This window comes from Pseudoliparis swirei, chromosome 7, assembly GCF_029220125.1.
Source record: "Pseudoliparis swirei isolate HS2019 ecotype Mariana Trench chromosome 7, NWPU_hadal_v1, whole genome shotgun sequence".
NCBI classification, from domain to species: domain Eukaryota; kingdom Metazoa; phylum Chordata; class Actinopteri; order Perciformes; family Liparidae; genus Pseudoliparis; species Pseudoliparis swirei.
The window spans coordinates 17,608,812-17,626,309 of NC_079394.1; the positions used below are offsets into that span (position 1 = coordinate 17,608,812).

Consider the following 17,498-nt stretch of genomic DNA (forward strand, 5'->3'; position numbering starts at 1 on the left):
TCTGCCGGTCTGAAGCATCCGTGTTCTGTTAGGCGTCTTCCTCAAAAGGCAAAGACGATAATGTGTGTATTCATAATGTGTGTATTTATAATGTGTGTGTTCATAATGTGTGTGTTCTGCCACCATGAGACACACACACATTACCACTGGACAACATGGACGTCCTTTGACTTGTAAATTCACCCCAAATAAAGCACACAGACTCTCCGGGAGTCACTCTGCAACCTCTGACACCTCGCAGCAAGAAGTGGACCTCACACACACACACACACACACACACAGGAGCAGGACTCACGTGGTCCTCCTGCAGGCGGTGATGCTGGCCACGATGACGCTCTCCAGCCGCGGGCTGGCCACGGCCTTGAATGTGCCGCTCCAGAACTTCTCAAACAGCTGCTTCTCCCCCAGCAGCTGGAAGCCGGCGGTGGAGGAGAAGGTGGAGGAGGAGGTGGAGGAGGTGGAGGAGGTGCTGCCCGGCGGCCCCAGGGACGCGGGGGGGACACAGGGGTCCGGCTGGAGGGAGCACACGGGCTCCATCTACCTCCGGGTTCTGGGTTTCAGAGTCTACTACGCACTCATGGATAAACACACACACACACACACACACTCTCTCTTTCTCTCTATCTCTTCCCCTGACACAATTTCTCTCGCGCCGGAGCTCTCCAAAGTACTGAATCCAAGCCGCTCCGCGCGCCCGGCAGCGGGTCAACCTGTCCACCGCGTGGGGGGGGGGGGGGGGGTGACCCTCTCAACCTGGAGGCTGTGTGTTGTTCTCCCTGATGGTGAAGGGGGGTTGAGGTTCTTTCTCCCCGCCTCTCCTCCACGGTCGCATCTGCCGCTCTTGGAGGGCGCGGGGGTCCGGGGGTCCGCGTCTGTTCGCTGCCGGTCCGCCGCTTTCAGTCCAGAGGGGGGAGAGAGAGAGAGAGAGAGAGAGAGAGAGAGAGAGAGAGAGAGAGAGACTAAACTGGGTTGTCTTTTTCTTTTTTTCTTCTCCTCTCTTTTCTTTTCTTAAGCGCAATGTATTTCTTGTGGGGGGGGGGGGGGGTAGAGGTAGAGAGGAGAACCGCTGAGCAGGTGTCGCGGTGCCGCCGCGGCGTGTCTGAGGAGGGCAGGCGGCAACTAACGTCGGGTCGTTGTGCGCCTGCGCGTGTGCGCGCGTGTGGAAATCGAGTGAAGAGCTCAGCTGAGAGCGGCTGGTTTTGAGTCTCCTAGCTGGTGACGTCAGAGCAGGGGGCTGGACGCTGGGGAGAGGGACCCCCTCTCTCTCTCTCTCTCTCTCTCTCTCTCTCTCTCTGCCTCTCTCTCTCCCTCTCTGCCTCTCTCTCTCTCTCTCTCTCTCTAATCACTCTACTCTACTCTTGATTAGGGTCACGGTCACTTCTCATCCTGACTGTCCCCGGCTCCACTTACTTTCTCTCTTCTTCTTCTTCTTCTTCTTCTTCTTCTTCTTCTTCTTCTATTCTTTGTGTTCTTTGTTTCCTATTTCTCCCTCCTCCGTCCTCCCTCCTTCTGTCCTTCATTTCTTTGTGCCTCCCAACAATTCGATATTTCTTTCAGTAGTGAATCGATTTAAATATTTCTCGTTTTGCAGCTTTTCCAAAGTGACAATTTTCTGTTTTATTTATTTATTTATGAAGAAAGTTTTTTATTTTTATGTGATACGTTGTTGGCCCAATAAGACATTTAGAGAAGTCGCCTTCGGTTCATGAAAACTTTTTTTGAATTTTAAGATATTTGAAATGTTGACGTATTTCCTCAATAGATTAATAATGTTGTCCATGGATTCTGTCCTGTGATGTTACGTTGACTTGTCGCTGCTGCCAGTGACGTCATCATCATGCAGCTGACGACGACTTCACCTGCAGCTGCGAACAGATTGAAGGCAGATGACTTAGAAAGAGTTCATAAAACAATATAAAGTTATTAAATAACTACAAATAGACTACAAATAGTCCTGAAGACGATCAACGACGTCAACGTAACGTTTTAATGAAGCTGTGAGTGAGAATTCATGTCTCCACAGAGTCCTGCAGCACGCTGTAAACTGTCTTTTCTTGTCCTCTTCCCACACACACACACACACACACACACACATACACATCCACATACACACACAAAGGCAGAGTGAATCAGCATAACAAAAGGCTCAGAGAGGACCAGCATGCGGCTGACATAAACCTCCCTCTGGGGGTTTCAGCTTCTCCCTGCCGTCGGATACCTCCTCGTCTCCTCTCCTCTCTCCTCTCCTCTCACCCCCCCCCCCCTCCCCCTCCCAACGCTCCTCTCCTTCTCCCTTTCTCTTCGTCACTGTGTCTCTCATGCTGCGAATCATCTGCTTCAATCGCTGCAACACGTGGGACTCTGGCTTGAAATCTGGGGAGGGACAGACCCCCCCCCCCCACACACACACACACACACACACACACACACACACGTTCAGGCTCCAACAAGCAGCCTGTGTCGTACTTTAAAGGACACTCTCTGCTTGAAGGCGTTTGGAGCTGAAACAGCTGATTATGATGATTGTTGCAAACAGAAATATACCCGTTTTAGCTCCACTCAGGAAGGTGGTGGCACCACGATGCGATGGTGTCACACCACGTTTTTTTGGGGGGGGGGGGGGGGGGAGAGCAATTTGTTTTGTTTGGAGAACAATTTTCTTTTTATATCATTTTTGTTGCCCTTTTTTTTGGAGAGCACAATTTTAAAACTATTTAGATTTTTTTTGGGGAGAGCACATTTGTTTAAGCGAGAATTCTTTTTTTATGAGAACACAATTGTTTTTTGGGAGAGCAATTTGTTTTTTGGGGGGGATTTCTTTTGGGAGATTCTTTTTTTGGAGAGCAATTTCTTTTTGAGAGCAAATTTCTTTTGAAGAGCTATTTTTTTTAGAGGACATTTTTCTGGAGAGCAATTTCTTTTTCAGACCATTTTTTGGGAGAGCAACATTTTTTTTATCAATTTCTTTTTGGAGAGAGAATTTCTTTTTTAGAGCAATTTTTTTAGAGCAATGCTTTTTTGAAAGGAACTTTTTTGGGAGAGCAATTTTTTTTCTATAATTTTTTGGAGAGACATCTTTTTTTGGAGAGCAACATTAGTATTCTTTTAGCATTTTCTTTGGGAAAATTTTTTTTTTCAGAGCACTTTTTTCACAATTTATTATTATTTATTTGCTTTTGGGGGGGGCAGCACTTTCTGTTTAAGAAACATCGTTTTGGGGAGAACACGAATATAGCAGTAATATATATTATTATAATATTTATTTCCATTGAATGGTATATTTGTTACTAACCATACCATAACTTTCCGCGCCCCCTTGGGGCTTAGCCCCCCCTCTCTGTGAATCGTACCAGCGCCCCTGTTGTAACACATTCAGATGTCTGACTCAACATTACTGAAAAACACCAGAAGGCAACAGTGTGTTGTCCACACATAGCGACAACATTGTTACGTAAACTTCTCTTTGCCCCGAGTGAGTTCTTGTAGGCGTGAGCTGGAATTAATACCTCCCCCTCTCTCCACCCCACTAATCGGTATGCACGGAGCCAAAGCGCCTCGTCTGAATTAATAACGCATATATTAGCCGATAACATGAAACCTTGATGTCTAACAGCGGCGGGCCGGCGTGATGATAAGTGGCCGCTCCATCAGCGTGCTCTGCATGACGATGGAGGCAGAGGCAACAACACGGAGTACGTCTCATTTATGGTGAGGAATATCAAACAGACGCTTCCCTCTGCAGCGAGGCGGCGTCCGGGTCGCACTGGAGGGCAGCGGGGGGGGTCTTCCTCCTGTGAGTGTTTTCATGAAGTGCTCTATGCTGGCAGAGTGTTTAGATGCAGCGCTGAGCTGAAGGACACAAAGCTGAGGATGGGGACAAGTGGTTCACCTGCAGAGGGACAATCATGTTCCAGCCTCGGTGTTTCACAGAGAGAGAGTCGTGGGACGACACATGCCATGCTTCATAATCGGAACTCTAATATGCTGAACTCTGTATGTTATGTTCTATGTGAATGTGTTGCTGGGGACCTCATGGATCGCATTGTCCAATTTAGGACACACAACAAACCGCCAACGAGGTATTCAACATCGCTCTGTGATGCAGCGGAGGCGGAGCTTAAGGGCTCTGAAGACTTGAGCGTGTCATCGTTGCCTGACGACCTGTCCAATGGCCAACCGTAACCATCCAAGGTTATTAGCATCTATCAAAATTGGATGCCCAACCTTAGCTAGTCAAGGTCAATGCCCAACCTTAGCTAGACAAGGTCAATGCATAACCTTAGCTAGTCAAGGTCAATGCCCAACCTTAGCTAGTCAAGGTCAATGCCCAACCTTAGCTAGTCAAGGTCAATGCCCAACCTTAGCTAGTCAAGTTAAATGCCCAACCTTAGCTAGTCAAGGTCAATGCCCAACCTTAGCTAGTCAAGTTAAATGCCCAACCTTAGCTAGTCAAGGTCAATGCCCAACCTTAGCTAGTCAAGTTAAATGCCCAACCTTAGCTAGTCAAGGTCAATGCCCAACCTTAGCTAGTCAAGTTAAATGCCCAACCTTAGCCAGTCAAGGTCAATGCATAACCTTATCTAGTCAAGGTCAATGCATAACCTTAGCTAGTAAAGGTCAATGCATAACCTTAGCCAGTCAAGGTCAATGCATAACCTTATCTAGTCAAGGTCAATGCATAACCTTAGCTAGTAAAGGTCAATGCATAACCTTAGCCAGTCAAGGTCAATGCATAACCTTATCTAGTCAAGGTCAATGCATAACCTTAGCTAGTCAAGGCCAATGCATAACCTTATCTAGTCAAGGTCAATGCATAACCTTAGCTAGTCAAGGTCAATGCATAACCTTATCTAGTCAAGGTCAATGCATAACCTTATCTAGTCAAGGTCAATGCATAACCTTAGCCAGTCAAGGTCAATGCATAACCTTATCTAGTCAAGGTCAATGCATAACCTTAGCCAGTTAAGGTCAATGCATAACCTTATCTAGTCAAGGTCAATGCATAACCTTATCTAGTCAAGGTCAATGCATAACCTTAGCTAGTAAAGGTCAATGCATAACCTTAGCTAGTCAAGGTCAATGCATAACCTTATCTAGTCAAGGTCAATGCATAACCTTAGCTAGTCAAGGTCAATGCATAACCTTAGCTAGTCAAGGTCAATGCATAACCTTAGCCAGTCAAGGTCAATGCATAACCTTATCTAGTCAAGGTCAATGCATAACCTTATCTAGTCAAGGTCAATGCATAACCTTAGCTAGTAAAGGTCAATGCATAACCTTATCTAGTCAAGGTCAATGCATAACCTTATCTAGTCAAGGTCAATGCATAACCTTAGCTAGTCAAGGTCAATGCATAACCTTAGCTAGTCAAGGTCAATGCATAACCTTAGCCAGTCAAGGTCAATGCATAACCTTATCTAGTCAAGGTCAATGCATAACCTTAGCTAGTAAAGGTCAATGCATAACCTTATCTAGTCAAGGTCAATGCATAACCTTAGCTAGTCAAGGTCAATGCATAACCTTATCTAGTCAAGGTCAATGCATAACCTTAGCTAGTCAAGGTCAATGCATAACCATATCTAGTCAAGGTCAATGCATAACCTTATCTAGTCAAGGTCAATGCATAACCTTAGCTAGTCAAGGTCAATGCATAACCTTATCTAGTCAAGGTCAATGCATAACCTTATCTAGTCAAGGTCAATGCATAACCTTATCTAGTCAAGGTCAATGCATAACCTTATCTAGTCAAGGTCAATGCATAACCTTATCTAGTAAAGGTCAATGCATAACCTTAGCCAGTCAAGGTCAATGCATAACCTTATCTAGTAAAGGTCAATGCATAACCTTAGACATTCACGGTCAATGCATAACCTTATCTAGTCAAGGTCAATGCATAACCTTATCTAGTAAAGGTCAATGCCCAACCTTAGCTGGCCAAGGTCATGCCCAACCTTAGCCATTGAAGGTCAATTTCTAACATTAGCCATTGGAGGTCTTTGGCTAACCTTAGCCATTGGAGGTACTAAGTTCAAAAACAGATCTGCCAGGTCCGAGTGCTGTAAAAAGGTTCCAGATTCAGAGAGTTATAATATAAAGTATTTTATAAAAGAATAAGGATCACAAAGCATATATATCTGTCCCAGCGGGCACGCTCACGCTTCAACGAGTCCACAGCCTGTGGACTCGTTGAAGCGTGGACTTGCATTGGACTTGCATTTAGCTGCTCTTCACCTGTGGACCACAGGCGAAGAGCAGCTAAATGCAATTCAGTTGAGTGTCTATCGTATTCACGCGAGAGGACAAATGTGATGTGCCTCACCACTTCTACAGTCGTTAAGGCATCCTTTCACTGGGCTTAGAGCCAATCATTTGTTAGTATATTGGTCACATGCATAGACCCTTAATTTTCACAGCAAACTATTGGCTAACCCCTACAGGAGGCGGGCTGATTTGATCTACTGCTCAACAATGCTATTCCCACTAATATAAATCATATTCATTCCTTCACAATAAGAGTTTTCTAAATAAAAATGTCTGCTTCCGGTTAAAACAGATGTTTTGACGATCCCTAGTAGAAACTCCCATTCTGACTCCGCCTCTCAAAGTCAATACATTTCATTCATACTCACGTCATGCCATAGTTATAATAACCATAACACATCTTACAGTCAGTCGTACAGTTGCAAGAATAATACAATAATCATATTTTCATAATACATTCTTTAGAATATCCTTTATAATAGTCTTTAATGATTATCCTAGCTTTCTTATGTATTAATTTAAAACCATAGACTTTCTCATTTTCATGTGCAAGTGTATATAAAAAACATTACAACACTACAGAGGTCATTGGCTAACCTTAGCCATTGAAGGTCATTGGCTAACTTTAGCCATTGAAGGTCATTGGCAGATTTATGAAATGTTATTGGCTTCTCCGCTGTCAGACCTCCTGCTGGCAGTAATTGCAGCTGTTATTGCAGTCGGATTCATATTTAGATTTTCTCTTTTTTTTGTATGTTGCAAATATATTCAACAAGAAATGGAAGAGACGTTTTGTCCAGGGGCGACGTGTTCTTTTTTCTTTTTTATCAATCAGAGTTCAAGTCTGGAAGTTTATTTCTGAAGCAGCTTTTTAAATGTGATTTGTTGTGAAACTCAACAACAACAACAACAACATCAGTATTCCTGAGCCTCACCCTGCCTTCAACACCCTGGACATGACTTTCTTTTTACAGCATTGTTAATTTCATTTCTCTACTTCAAGAGAACTCACCCCGGGTTTTATCTGAGGATCAGCCGTCACCACAGCGTCCGGGCAGACGGCTTATTTCTTATTTTTTGAAGAGATATGACAGTAATAACATTTCTTCGCTGTACTTTATTTCAGCGGTGTTACTATATGTTCAATTATAAGTTGAGATTGACATACAGTTCAAATAATGAGAGAACTGTGGCGTCATTTTTGACAATTTCTGATGTCGTGTTGTCGGCAAAATGATTGATCAGAACGTGCTTCTTCTGACTGCAGCTGAACGTCTCTTCACCTCGAGGGGCTGCCTTATGAATTATAAATACCAAACACATCTCTACTGAAGCTGCACTCCGCATTACTTCAGGCTCATTATTCTGCGAGGCAAGAAGATTTAGTAGATGTCCAAAACTGGGGAATATTAGATGAAGTGGAAGCAAGTGGCTGAATTTTTAAAAAGACCCTTTGCTTGCTCCAAAATAGATAAATGACCTCCGGATGGAGGGCGAGACGGAAAAAAAGTTTGAAAAAAGGTAAAGAAATGATATATTCAGTGTATTCCACCTGAGCATAGACACTGCAGTGAATGAGTGGCCTCATGTTGATGTGCTTGTTGACTGTTTCAGAACCAGCATGTGTATTCATTGTTTTATCCTCTAAAAGGGACCTTATAATACTATTAAATACATGTTCCTTTCACCTTGTATACAGTATATATATGTATATATGTGTGTGTATATATGTATGTATGTATATATGTCTATATATATATATATGTGTCTTTATATGTGTATGTGTATATATATATATATAAATATATGTATGTATATATATGTATGTGTATATATATCCTTTTGCCCTTTTTTGGTATTTTTATGTTTATGCCTGACATTTTTTAATTTGTTTTATGTTAATATATCTGAATGAATAAACAAATATAAGTGAAAAAAAACAGAAACACAAAGTAACAAACAAAACAACCAGAACAAGATGAGTTCAAAGAAACTCAAAGTTAAAGAGACGGTGACATAGCAGAGTTCATTTCAGAAACATGTTTGGGAACCTGTCTCCATTTCTCTCATTTGATATTTAAAGCATTAAATGGTATCAATACATAAAATACATCCCAGCATGCACCGTGTTGTCGGGCTTTCTGCCAACTCAGACACAGCCTCTCTTCAGTGGGGTTTCTCCTCATCAACATGTTAATCACCACATGACCGTCGCTCTTCATCCTGACTCTGTTCTGTATTTGGAGTATCAGCCTGAACATCAATGTGTTCTCATCTTCATCAGAGGAGAAGAGTCTCGCTTCATGAAACCAGTACCGCAGTCCATCTGGCAGTGTCATTACCCATCATGCACTTCTATATAGAGTGACAATCCCTCACGCCCAACCTTACTCTACATCTGCTGGTGGTCACCATAGCAACCTGGAGCTTCACACACTTTAACCTGGAGCTTCACTTTAAGGCGAAGCATCTGGACTTCGAGTGACAGATGTAACAGTTCAAAGCTCTTTGGTTTCTTCAGACGTAGAAACATCTCAGACTCAGATTCACTCAGAACCAAAGCACCAGAAAGTCCATGTGATAGAGCCACAGGAGTCTCCTCTTGCTGGGGGGTCAGTCTGAAGTCTTATCCCCCCCCTGACCCCTCAGGGCCCCACTGAGGTTGCCTGTTAGACGGTGTGAGGCTGTGAGTCTGACTGTCGGGGCTGGAAGCGAAGTAAATGCACAGCACTCTGCAGCAATATGTCCCGTTGCCATGACAATGTAAGAAAATTAACATGACGTGCAACTGTAGGTATTTATTTTTATATATTTGTACTCTTTCTTTTTACTCTTTCCTTGCCAGACGGGAGGTCGTTTTAACGAGGACACAATGAAATAGAGAAATACTTTTGCTCTTCTTTCATGTTTTCTTTTTCATGTTCCACCCTTTAATCCAGAATGTTTCTGATTTATTTATTTTTCTATGTCTCAATGCGCTGGTTACTCTATGTTGAAATGCATTGTGGGTAATTCCCTTGGGCAAAGTCTGCATCTAATGTACACTAACACGATTTATCTAGTGACTCAGAGGTGACTCAGAGGTCGGGAGGGGTAGGGTGAAGGAGAGACCAGGGGCGGAAGGACGTTTCCATGTGTGTGTGTGTGTGTGGGGGGGCCTTCGGGGGCTGATCTTCAGAGCCCCGAAGATCAGCCGAGGGGGGTCACCTGGTGAGATGTCTGTGAGGCTCACACACCTCCGGCCCCGAGGAAGATTAGTATGTGTGTGTGTGGTGAATATATATATATATATATATATATTGTATATATATATAATATATATATTATTAAAGTTTCAGAAGCTGCTTTTTAACGGCCTATCATCATCATCGTCAGTCGTTAAATCTGTAATTCATCACGTTCACTGACGACCCGCTGCAGTCCTGGACCATGTGACCATTCATTCGTGATTAATCTTGAATACCAGAGGGTACTCTGGGTTATGGTTATGGTGGAGATGATGAAATGCCACCTTAATGATGTATGTGGACGACTTTGTTTGCTGTTTATTTAACTTTTATACACACAGCTCTCAGCATGGGTTTAATAATCGCCCTCTTGACGGATGACAGTAGTATATAGGGGACATGTATGCGCGTATACGTACGTGCACGCGCGCAACCTCACATGCACTCTCACGCACGCATATATATGTCCCCTTATTATGCATATTTTTATGGAAAAAAAATAAAAAATTTAAATATATTATTTAAAATATAAAATATGATGACAAATTAAAAATCTACAAAAGAAAATAATTCCCTATAGATAGGAGCTATTGTTTGTACCATTTAAACATTTATAAAACCCTTCCCTGTGTCTTTAATAATACATAGTGTTTAGCAACGTGTTGAAATGACTAAGGGGGTGTGTCACACATGCACTAATCTAACTTTGACAGCATACAGGCACGAGCTGTAGGGGGGCGGGCAGCTAAGGTATGGGGGCGTGTTTGGTGGGGGGAAAAAAAAAAAGGTGTGTCCTAGAGGAGTAGGGAACGATGTTATTGGGTGCATACTACTTATGAATAAGGGGGAGGGAGGGAGGGAGGGAGGGAGGGACTTATACCGGTATGCATATATATAGAGAGGGGTTTTGGGGTAAGAGGGCAGTCTCCAACAGTCTGGTCACTTGTGTGTACTTAGTAGTTGGCTCCTATTACTATTGTTACAGCTATTGCTAACTGCTAACTCTCCTGCTGCTGCTGCTACTGTTTGTGGGAGTGTGTTGGATATCTGCCAGGATTATTTTTCCGATAAAGACAACCCTGCTGGTTCTATAGGTACGTTGGGGTCCTGTAATCCTAATAATATAGATAAGCCAGCAGGTGTCGCTGCAGCCGTGTATACAGATGTGGATACAGTCATACAGGGGCGGCGTACCTCTGATGATGGTCCCCGCGTAGTTGCTGAGCACCTAGGGGTCTATGGGTATGTTTACAAGGTTACCTATGCTAACGGTACTGTAGGGCTAATGAGTACACATATGGGGCGTACCAGATCCCAGGACTACGCGAAGGGCATGTTATTGTCTGTTAGTGACTGGAGACAGTGTCGTTCAGTAATCGGTGGGTCATTTGAGCCGGATAATCCGTCTGATAGTATGACCACAGCCCACTGGTATAGTGAAACAGGGGCTCAAATATACCATATAGATACAGGACCCCTCCCCCGATCACCGCTAGGGTTTCTATTGGTTAGCAGTTGTCTGAACCGTGAATACATGTTGGTGTGTAGAGGGATGACGGGTTATGGTCAGACAACCCACCAGTTCAATAGTAGCGAGTATGATAAGTGGTTTCAGACCACATTCTTTGTTCAATGGTGTGATTGGCAGGCCATGCAGGGTCTGTTCAGCCAGGTTGACAACGCTATCAGGGCAGACAGAGTCTATGAGACTTACGGTGCTCTTAGAAAACGTCTTGTCTACGATGATGCGCCAATTGGTATGCAAATTGGGGTGTCTGCTATCATGCGGACACGGAACTGATAAAGTCGACAAGCCCATGTCATCTAAACGGGGGAAATCAAGGTATGTTTCAACATGTGTATGTTTTTATATGTTAATGTGTTTAAAATTTGATGCATAATTGACACAAATGTTTTTTATTTTATTTTCAGGCGCTGAAAACACAGATGCCAACCACTCATGGGCCGATCAAGTGAAGAACCCCCCTCATACTGACAATACGGACACCGAGGTCACATGCACTGTTGACCCGGTTGCATATTTTATGGCCGGGCATGCTATGACCATACAGCATCATCAGGACACGTGGGAGACCGTGGCAACGAACACCCGAGGGCTTGACATCATCGGACCTCCCGACTCCCCTAAAAAAGAACACCCGTGTTTCACAGAATGTGTTAAAACGGGAGTTCTACGTCTGCTGTCTGCTGCCGTCCAGTACTACAAGGAGAAAAAATGTTACGGATGTTATACTGCTCATCCCAGTCAGATCCACCATCCATGCCTGTGGCCTATACCAGAAGACTTCTACACTGAGCACTATGAGGAGTTGATGTATACCTTGTGGACCGACGATTTCATACCAACAGTGCAAATGTATGTGTCACTCTATGGTATTGAAACAACAGCTGATAGGATCAATGGAGCTGCAGCCATGATATGCCATAATCTGCTTACCGTTGATAATGTGCCCTTAGCGCTTGTAAGCTACGATGACCCCATGCCATCTGAGTATGAGCCCCCAGGGTACAATTGGGCCCTCAGGCTTGAGAAACTATGTGATAGGTGGCTAAAGTCTGTACATCGCCACCCTATAACCGTTGAGTATGCTATTGTTTCTTCTTATGGTATCAAACATGTGTTGTTTATGTGTGGATGCAATAAAACAGCTTGTTACAGTTACTGCCGTGATCATTTCTAACAAACCTTTATCATGGATAGGACACTACAGACGATTTATTACGATCCAGCTCATCCGGGGGGCTTAGGTAGTGTAGCAAAACTTCGTAATGCCGTCAGAGAGCAAACAGGTATTATGCCACAATTATCCAAGGTCAACAATTTTTTATTAGAACAAGATGTTTATACCCTCCATGCCAAAGCAGCTATAAACTTCCCTAGGAATAGAGTACTGGTTAGGGGTATAGACCAACAGTTTCAGGCCGATCTTGTAGATATGATCGAATATTCAGAGGAAAACGATAATGTACGATACCTATTGATGTGTATAGATGTCTTTTCTAAATATGCCTGGGTGAGATGTCTATCTAACAAATCAGCTGCTTCTGTGACAAATGCATTTAAAGACGTTTTGAACGAGGGTCGCGTCCCTGTGAAGTTGCAGACAGATGAGGGGACAGAATTTTATAACAAAAAATTTCAACAGTTAATGGATCAGTATAAAATCAAGCATTTTTCAACATCAAACGAGACAAAGGCTAGCATCATAGAGCGTTTTAACAGAACCTTCAAGACACGCATGTGGAGGTATTTAACGTCTGTTAACTCACGCAGATATGTAGAGGTGGTTCAGGATCTTGTTAATGCCTATAATAACTCTCATCATAGGTCTATAAATATGACACCAAGCACTGTAGATAAAACAATGAAAAAATAGTATTCATGCATCTGTATAAGTTGAAGCCTCAGAAACCCCTGGTTTTTAAATTTAGCAAGGGAGACAACGTAAGAATCTCAAAACTCCGTGGGGTGTTTAGGAAAGGTTATAAGCAGACGTTCACAGATGAGCATTTCATCATATCAGAGTGTCTATCCAGGGATCCGCCTGTTTATAAACTAAGCGATAGTGCCAACGATCCTGTGAGGGGAACCTTTTACGAGGGAGAACTACACAAGGTCATTATAGGTAAAAACAAGACGTTTAAAATAGAAAGCGTATTGACCAGAAAAAAACATCATGGTAAAAATATGGTGTTTGTAAAGTGGCTAGGGTGGCCCCAGAAGTTTAACACATGGATCCCTGAAAAAGACATGGTGCCTGTATAGAAAAGGGTAGGGCCCATCGTTCAAAAGGTCACACACTTGAGCACCATTCATCAGACAACATCGGTACAGTATAGCTATGGATAAGAATGGTTTCTATGTTACACTTCCTAGTAACGCTTCCCTCCTGGTATATCCGAATAATAAGATATGGAATTACAGAACCAAATTAGCAAAAACTATAGTCTTGAGAGAGCCACACGAGGTCGGACTGATTGAGATTCAATATCCCAAAATGTGGAACAGCTTCAACGATAGCGACGCCAGTATTCAAATATCCTACGATATAACAACGGGGGACCGGGCTTCTATCGTCATGACGGTGGGCTATTATGGGTCTATAGAGGAGCTGGTTTACGAGTTTAACGTCCGAATCCGTGCTTTAACCAAAAAGCCTTACAAGGAATACATGTACTATGATAGCTTTAAAAATAGGGTCTACATCAGCGGCCTGGCAAATAGGGACATTGTCATAAATGGCCGTTTGGCTGAGATTCTAGGCTTCGTTCCTAGCACGGTTTTTCCCACAGCTATGGACCCTCTACACCGAAATTACGCCCCACATGCTGCCGATATTCATGGGGGCTGTTATAACATATATGTATATAGCGATATTGTAGACTATCAACTGGTTGGCGATAGCCATGTACCACTCCTGAGATGTATAAATGTGTCTGACGAGGTGCGACGTATACCCACTCTAACTTTTGACAAGCCACACTACACGTCGCTCTCCAAAACGGTGTTTGATGACATTGAGTTAGCTTTAAAAGACGACCAGAACAGATATATACCTTTTTTATACGGTAAAGTGATTGTAAAGCTACATTTTAGACCCATAAAACAGTATTTCTAAAACTATTGAATGATGGGTCGAACCCCCTACGTTCGAGACGATGGCCGTTATATGACATACTACATGAATCAGGCTGGTGGCGACCTACAGGGTTTTATAGGTGCTAGTACCCAGTATGGAAACGGATTGGGAGGTATGTTTCGAAGTCTTTTCAGAATGGCCATACCTCTTTTAAAAAGAGGATTTAACATTGCTAAACCACACCTAAGGACAGCGGCTTCTAATATCATGGGTGATGTTGTCTCGAAAATTACTAAACATAACATGGATAAGCAGGAGGGGCATGGCATGTTAGTGCATATGAAGCGCCCACTGAAACGACCACCAGTGAATAGGGGGCGTTCCCGTACCACAAATAAAAGACGTAAAACAGGCGGTAGAACCAAGAAACCTGTCAAAAAGAAAACAGCAGCCAAACGAAGCAGATCACAGGGAAAACGTGCTCACTTCACTGCTAAAGACATCTTTTAAAAAGAAAAAAAGAAGAAGAAAAAAAGAAAAGAAAAAACAACAAGACCTAAATTAAGAAACTAAGAAGCTATGTCTCTTATACATAAACAATCTGCAGAATGTGTCAAGACAGAGCTGGATCTGTTTACGGTTCCTTACACTCAAACATCCCTCGAGAAATCTACATTTTTAGAAATTCCTCCAGTGTCTGCAATAACGGAGACCGGACCCTTGGAGTTCTACATCTCGTCGAGCGGCGAAGATTATCTTGATTTGAATGATTCATATCTGTCTTTGAGGGTGAAGATTACGAATCCTGACGGGTCTGATTTACCCGCTGCCGCAGATGTAGGATTCATAAACTACCCAGGATGCACCTTATTTTCCCAAGTAGACATCATGCTGGGTGATAGACTCATATCACAATCATCAAATACTTACCCCTACAGAGGAATAATAGAATGTCTGCTCAACTACAGCAAAGACACTCTGGATACACAATTCAGCACCGGATTATTTTGCAAGGACACAGGCTCACATATGAATGTGACCACCATACATGGTGCTAACACAGGGTTATTGGAGCGTGGAAGCTACACGGGGGCTAGCCGGACGGTTGAGCTAATAGCACCGATACATTCTGATCTGTTTTTTCAAGAGAAGTTGTTGCTTAACGGCGTCGATATTTCTCTGAAATTCATACGATCAAAAGATGCATTTGCCCTAATGACAACAGCGGATACGCTGTACAGAGTTAAGATTGTATCAGCCAGTATTTTTGTGAAAAGGTTACTGTGGCACCTCCTGTCAGATTGGCTCATAGCCGCCTACAGCACACAAATGCTAAATATGCTCTTGACAGAGTCGCTTTAAAACTTTTTCCATACCAGCGGGACAAGAGTATGCAATCAGGAGAATTTATACATGGGTCAACTCCTAAATTCATGGTATTATGCTTTGTGGACAATGAAGGATACACAGGTAGCTACGCAAGAAACCCTTTTAATTTTGAACACTATGATTTAGAGTATTTGAGCATCTCTGCAGACGGACAGTCACACCCATCAAGACCATTCCAGCCCTCATTCCAATACGGTCTCTACACTAGAGAATATTACCACATGATTCAAACTACAGGAGGCATTTAAAGGACAGACCGCTGGCCGTCACCCGCCGTGATTTTGGGAATGGTTACTCAATGTTCTGCATTAATCTGGAGCCTGATGAAGGATGTTCGGGGAATGTGTCTCTGATTAGAACAGGCAACGTTGTCTGGAGGCTCGATTCCGTGTACCTCTGCCTAGAACAGTGACGTTGATATGTTATTCAGTGTTTGACTCTGTACTTGAGATATCAAACCAGCGCCAGGTATTGATGGATGCATATTGAGGGGTACCTGTTGAAATACGATGAATACCATAGAGTTGACTAGTATAGTCAGAAAATGCATGATTAATGGAACACGTTTTGTGGGGGTCCTGGCCTGTGATCAATTACCTCAGGCAGAATTATACACGTAGACTGCAATGATGATTGTAAACACCCACGTCTGACAAACCTGGAGAGCATTGGTTGGCAATTTATATCACAAAACACAAACACGGTTACTTTTTCGATAGCTTTGGGCATGCCCCCGACTATGTGGGGTTCCCCAGAGAAATAAAAGAGTTCCTCAATGAAACATGTGAGCACATATCTTATTCGAGAAAACAGGTGCAGAACCATCTAGCCACTACTTGTGGGCAGCATTGTGTGTTTTCTGTGTCATATACAAAAAGGCTGGTCTTATTCTAAAGTGTTGGCCCTTTACGGTAACAATTTGTTTATTAATGATGCGGGTGTTACTCGTTTCGTTAACAAAAGACACTCTACAGATTGTTGTGGCGATTATTTTCCCTGTGTGCAGTGTTCGTAAACATCATGTAATGTATTATCAGATACATTATAAATAAAACATGTGACACCCTGTTATTGCTTAGCCTTTTATTCAGAGTATATGTAATGTATTATCAGATACTTTATAAATAAAACATGTGACACCCAGTTATTGCTTAGCCTTTTATTCAGAGTATATGATATGTACAATTAATACGGGTAATGATAAAACAATGAGGTAGAGTAGTTAAAACAAAAACAATTAATACATGTAATAAAACAACGAGGTAGATCGGTCAAAATAAAAATAGAGCAATACATACACTCATGGATATACACACACACATACATACATGCATATATATATTATAAAAAGACAGGTACAAGTTGTTATACACTGGTAAAAAGCTTAAAAAGTCACCCAAGGCTTAACAGGTCGGCGTGATCTACCCTTTGAGGTCTTGGGGGTCTTAAAAGGGGTGTCATATTCATCAACACTACGTTTATGGGATGTATGTGCTGTGTCCTCATCTGTACTAAAGTTATTTGGGTCATTCATCTTATTTTTGGCTACAATCTGGCGGACCACAGGATTGGGTATAGCCGACAATGGTACATTTAAATCGGCGAGTGTTTTTAAAAAAACAGCCCATCCCTTTGGTCTAGAGCTGTCTAAGACGTTATGGGTAGCTGTGACACCTCACCAAATCATGCAGGTGTGATCCATGAATAATTTGTTTATTAATGATAAGCTCCCCCCTCTCGTTCCACGACACATCGTTTGAGCTGTTTAACGTATCCAGAATACATTCAGCATGTTTTTTGCTTTTTTTAGGCAAATGTTTTATAACACTCCCCAGAACAAGATCCTTTTTAGGCACCATGTCGTAAGTACCCGATTCCTCTTTTGATGCTGTGGGGTTAGCACCAGCATGATTCTCTCCAGGCGGCAGCGACAGAGTCAAGACGCTCTTCTCGCGTTCACCTTGTCTCACAAAATTCAAGTATCTTTGTAAAATACCCGCATATTTTTTAGCTTTTTCAT

At 42.8% G+C, this 17,498-nt stretch overlaps 1 long non-coding RNA gene across 1 annotated transcript; it reads left to right on the forward strand.

The window, feature by feature from the left end:
• The first annotated feature begins 10,588 nt into the window (after positions 1 to 10,588).
• LOC130196900 (uncharacterized) lies at positions 10,589 to 12,171 on the forward strand. Its single transcript, XR_008832343.1, has 2 exons — positions 10,589 to 11,331; positions 11,421 to 12,171. It is a non-coding gene; the product is annotated as an uncharacterized LOC130196900 (long non-coding RNA).
• Positions 12,172 to 17,498: the final 5,327 nt, after the last annotated feature.